Source organism: Antedon mediterranea, chromosome 2 (assembly GCF_964355755.1).
Source record: "Antedon mediterranea chromosome 2, ecAntMedi1.1, whole genome shotgun sequence".
Taxonomy (NCBI): Eukaryota; Metazoa; Echinodermata; class Crinoidea; order Comatulida; family Antedonidae; genus Antedon; species Antedon mediterranea.
The window spans coordinates 16,531,903-16,538,176 of NC_092671.1; positions in this window are offsets into that span (position 1 = coordinate 16,531,903).

The window sequence follows — 6,274 nt, forward strand, 5'->3', positions numbered from 1 at the left end:
AGTAATAAAGTTGAGCCACCTGCGACCATTACAATGTCCTACCATGCTAATGTAGGAGTGGGGAAATGTTATGCTTACTACTGTTTCTTTTAATAATTTAGTACAATTAATAAGAATAAAGAATACACTTAACAATATACAACAAATAACATTAATGTACGATGTAGTTTAACACTGTTCTCAACTATAGTCATTTTGGTATACTTGAGCACATTGATAAAGAATAGGATAAACTTAACAATATACAACAAATAACATTAATGTACGATCCCGTTTAACACTGTTCTCAACTATAGTCATTTTGGTATACTTGAGCACAGTGATAAAGAATAGGATAAACTTAACAATATACAACAACAATGTACGATCCCGTTTAACACTGTTCTCAACTATAGTCATTTTGGTATACTTGAGCACAGTGATAAAGAATAGGATAAACTTAACAATATACAACAAAAAACATTAATGTACGATCCAGTTTAACACTGTTCTCAACTATAGTCATTTTGGTATACTTGAGAACAGTTATAAATAATAGGATAAACTTAACAATATACAACAAAAAACATTAATGTACGATCCAGTTTAACACTGTTCTCAACTATAGTCATTTTGGTATACTTGAGAACAGTGATAAAGAATAGGATAAACTTAACAATATACAACAAAAAACATTAATGTACGATCCCGTTTAACACTGTTCTCAACTATAGTCATTTTGGTATACTTGAGCACAGTGATAAAGAATAGGATAAACTTAATAATATACAACAAATAACATTAATGTACGATCCAGTTTACCACTGTTCTCAACTATAGTCATTTTGGTATACTTGAGCACAGTGATAAAGAATAGGATAAACTTAAAAATATACAACAAAAAACATTAATGTCCGATCCAGTTTAACACTGTTCTCAACTATAGTCATTTTGGTATACTTGAGCACAGTGATAAAGAATAGGATAAACTTAAAAATATACAACAAAAACATTAATGTACGATCCAGTTTAACACTGTTCTCAACTATAGTTATTTTGGTATACTTGAGAACAGTGATAAAGAATAGGATAAACTTAACAATATACAACAAAAAACATTAATGTACGATCCAGTTTAACACTGTTCTCAACTATAGTCATTTTGGTATACTTGAGCACAGTGATAAAGAATAGGATAAACTTAAAAATATACAACAAAAAACATTAATGTACGATCCAGTTTAATACTGTTCTCAACTATAGTTATTTTGGTATACTTGAGAACAGTGATAAAGAATAGGATAAACTTAACAATATACAACAAAAAACGTACATTAATGTACGATCCCGTTTAACACTGTTCTCGACTATAGTCATTTTGGTATACTTGAGCACAGTGATAAAGAATAGGATAAACTTAACAATATACAACAAAAAACATTAATGTACGATCCCGTTTAACACTGTTCTCAACTATAGTCATTTTGGTATACTTGAGCACAGTGATAAAGAATAGGATAAACTTAATGATATACAACAAATAACATTAATGTACGATCCAGTTTACCACTGTTCTCAACTATAGTCATTTTGGTATACTTGAGCACAGTGATAAAGAATAGGATAAACTTAACAATATACAACAAAAAACATTAATGTACGATCCCGTTTACCACTGTTCTCAACTATAGTCATTTTGGTATACTTGAGCACAATATACAACAAATAACATTAATGTACACGATTCTGTTTAACACTGTTCTCAACTATAGTCATTTTCATATACTTGAGCACAGTGATAATATGAAAAACATAATAACACTATAATATTTGTAGATGAATGACGCGGACACATACATATGTTCATAAGTAATTGATATAAATTGACTTTTAAAAGTGGAATTAACACAAATGATTGTAGATAAATATGACGTGAATTGCACGTACATAATGTTGATGAGTAGAGTATATTTATATAAATCGACTTTGAAAAGTGAAATAACATTAATATTTGTAGATGAATATGACGTGGACACGTACATATATTGATTAGTATATTGATATAAATCGACTTTTAAAAGTCAAATTAACACTAATATTTGTAGATGAATATGACTTGGACACGATTTACATATGTTGATGAGTATATTGATATAAATCGACTTTTAAAAGTGAAATAACACTAATATTTGTAGATGAATATGACGTGGACACGTACGGTACATAATGTTGATGAGTATATTGATATAAATCGACTTTTAAAAGTGAAATAACACTATTGATTGTAGATGAATATGACGTGGACAAGTACATTTATTGATGAGTATATTGATATAAATCGACTTTTAAAAGTGAAATAACCCTATTAGCTGTACACTATTGATCATATATGAATATGACGTGAATTGCACGTACATATGTTGATGAGTAGGCCTATATTGATATAATTGACTTCGAAAAGTGAAATAACACTGATTTGTAAATGAATATGACGTGGACAAGTACATTTATTGATGAGTATATTGATAAATCGACTTTTAAAAGTGAAATAACACTAATATTTATAGATGAATATGACGTGGACACGTACATATGTTGATGAGTATATTGATATAAATCGACTTTTAAAAGAGGAATTAACACTATTGATTGTAGACGTGAATTGCACGTACATATGTTGATGAGTGTATTGATATAAATCGACTAAACGTTAAATAACACTATCTTGTACAAGTACCCCCACTTGCACTGATGAAGGGCTAGTGTTGCCCGAAAACTCTGCTAACTTTTCTGGCTGTTTTACTTTATCGTTTTGATTTAGCTTTTCGCTTCTTTTTTTGTATCTCCATTGAGACCACAGCATTGTTATTATTTCAGTATTTTGCCTTTGGATTTACTAATATTAAAAGTGAAATAACACTAATGACTGTAGATGATATGACATTTATGTTGATGTATATATTTTTGTATATATAATATGCACACGTACATACGTTGATAGGTATTGATATAAATAGATTTATAAAAGTACGGTAATAGACACTTTATTTGTAGATGAATACGACATGGACAAGTTGCAATAAATTCTATCGTTATATCGTATGTTGATGAGTATTGATATAAATCGACTTTTTTAAAGTGGAATAACACTAAAATGTATAGATGGCCTGGATAGGCCTCAACAAGTATTGTATTAAGCGGTACTGTATATTGATAGACTTCATACCTGTAATGTCAATGAAATCTGGCAACAAGAATTGTGTTTGATCCTCCTAATAGTATTCTAATAATCTTGGTTTGTAAAGGAGGCATGAAAAATCTAAACGCATAGCCAGGGGAGGGGTTGGAGTTTCGAACAAACTTCCCTGTGCCCGTCCTACGGTTTTTGTGAACTTTTTAGTAGCGTGCAAACGCGACTCTACAGCTCACTATGTCGATCGGTCGGTCGGTAAACACCAACTCAAATTTGAGCACGCGACTGCAGCCATGTATAGGCCTATGGCCTGTTTATACTAGAAATCAGCAGTGAAAGTATATGTAAATAATATGTGTTAATATAGAATTAGTTTTTTTTATTTAATAAATAGTATTAAAGTTGATCTTATTCTTTATCTGTGATTAATTATACTCAAATGACTATAGTTTAAAACAGTATTAAACGGCATCTTACATTAATGTTATTTGCTGTTTATTCGAAGTTTATCCTATTCTTTATCACTGTGCTTAAATATACCAAAATGACTATAGTTGAGAACAGTGTTAAACTGGATCGTACATTAATGTTATTTGTTGTATATTGTTAAGTTTATCCTATTCTTTATCACTGTGCTCAAGTATACCAAAATGACTATAGTCGAGAACAGTGTTAAACGGGATCATACATTAATGTTATTTGTTGTATAATGTTAAGTTTATCATATTCTTTATCACTGTTCTCAAGTATCCAAAATGACTATAGTTGAGAACAGTGTTAAACTGGATCGTACATTAATGCTATTTGTTGTATATTGTTAAGTTTATCCTATTCTTTATCACTGTGCTCAAGTATACCAAAATGACTATAGTCGAGAACAGTGTTAAACGGGATCGTACATTAATGTTATTTGTTGTATATTGTTAAGTTTATCCTATTCTTTATCACTGTGCTCAAGTATACCAAAATGACTATAGTCGAGAACAGTGTTAAACGGGATCGTACATTAATGTACGTTTTTTGTTGTATATTGTTAAGTTTATCCTATTCTTTATCACTGTTCTCAAGTATACCAAAATGACTATAGTTGAGAACAGTGTTAAACTGGATCGTACATTAATGTTTTTTGTTGTATATTGTTAAGTTTATCCTATTCTTTATCACTGTTCTCAAGTATACCAAAATGACTATAGTTGAGAACAGTGTTAAACTGGATCGTACATTAATGTTTTTTGTTGTATATTTTTAAGTTTATCCTATTCTTTATCACTGTGCTCAAGTATACCAAAATGACTATAGTTGAGAACAGTGTTAAACTGGATCGTACATTAATGTTTTTTGTTGTATATTGTTAAGTTTATCCTATTCTTTATCACTGTTCTCAAGTATACCAAAATGACTATAGTTGAGAACAGTGTTAAACTGGATCGTACATTAATGCTATTTGTTGTATATTATTAAGTTTATCCTATTCTTTATCACTGTGCTTAAGTATACCAAAATGACTATAGTTGAGAACAGTGTTAAACGGGATCGTACATTAATGTTTTTTGTTGTATATTATTAAGTTTATCCTATTCTTTATCACTGTGCTCAAGTATACCAAAATGACTATAGTCGAGAACAGTGTTAAACGGGATCATACCTTAATGCTATTTGTTGTATATTATTAAGTTTATCCTATTCTTTATCACTGTGCTTAAGTATACCAAAATGACTATAGTTGAGAACAGTGTTAAACTGGATCGTACATTAATGTTATTTGTTGTATATTATTAAGTTTATCCTATTCTTTATCACTGTGCTCAAGTATACCAAAATGACTATAGTTGAGAACAGTGTTAAACTGGATCGTACATTAATGCTATTTGTTGTATATTATTAAGTTTATCCTATTCTTTATCACTGTGCTCAAGTATACCAAAATGACTATAGTTGAGAACAGTGTTAAACGGAATCGTACATTAATGTTATATGTTGTATATTGTTAAGTTTATCCTATTCTTTATCACTGTGCTCAAGTATACCAAAATGACTATAGTTGAGAACAGTGTTTAACTACATCGTACATTAATGTTATGTGTTGTATATTGTTAAGTTTATCCTATTCTTTATCACTGTGCTCAAGTATACCAAAATGACTATAGTTGAGAACAGTGTTAAACGGGATCATACATTAATTTTATTTGTTGTATAATGTTAAGTTTATCCTATTCTTTATCACTGTTCTCAAGTATCCAAAATGACTATAGTTGAGAACAGTGTTAAACTGGATCGTACATTAATGCTATTTGTTGTATATTGTTAAGTTTATCCTATTCTTTATCACTGTGCTCAAGTATACCAAAATGACTATAGTCGAGAACAGTGGTAAACTGGATCGTACATTAATTTTATCCTTTGCTTTACTGTGCTTTGATTTGATAAGCAAGTTTGGTTGCCCCGCCCCCATATGTTGCCTACTAAATTAGGATTCCCTAGCTTTTCTATAAAAATTGAAGTACCCACAATGCACGTTATACGGAATTCATAATCTTGTAAAATACAGACACAATAGTTTTTATCGTATTGTTTTCATTTAAATATCACTAAGATTGTCTTAAACTACAAACAACTAAAATTAGTGAAGGTATGCAAGTGTTTCTAAATATTTATTACTGGTAGTATTAATACAATTTGGATTATATCATTTTCCAGAAAGGTAGAAAAAAACATAAAATAGTTGAGAATTCTCAACTAGCCAGGATGGTATAGGAAATATAGCTCTTTTTGAACGATAAAAATCACACACGCCACCTATCGACCATTAGAAGTGTGGTCAGCATTATTTTTTGGCAAAGACTCATACAGTATACTTCTTCATTATCTTTGTTTTTGGCTATAATGTCTATTTCGTTTAACTTTATCTAGAATTGAAATAAGAATACATTAATTCAAGTTGAGGAGAAGAAAATGGAAAATTAAATTAAAGCAAAAATACCATAACTTGTCACACAAAAAATGTTCTGATAAAAATCGAATAACATTTTATTAACACTGAAATATTGCATACAATATGTGAATCAATTATTAATATAAAAATGAAAAAAAAAGATAAACTAT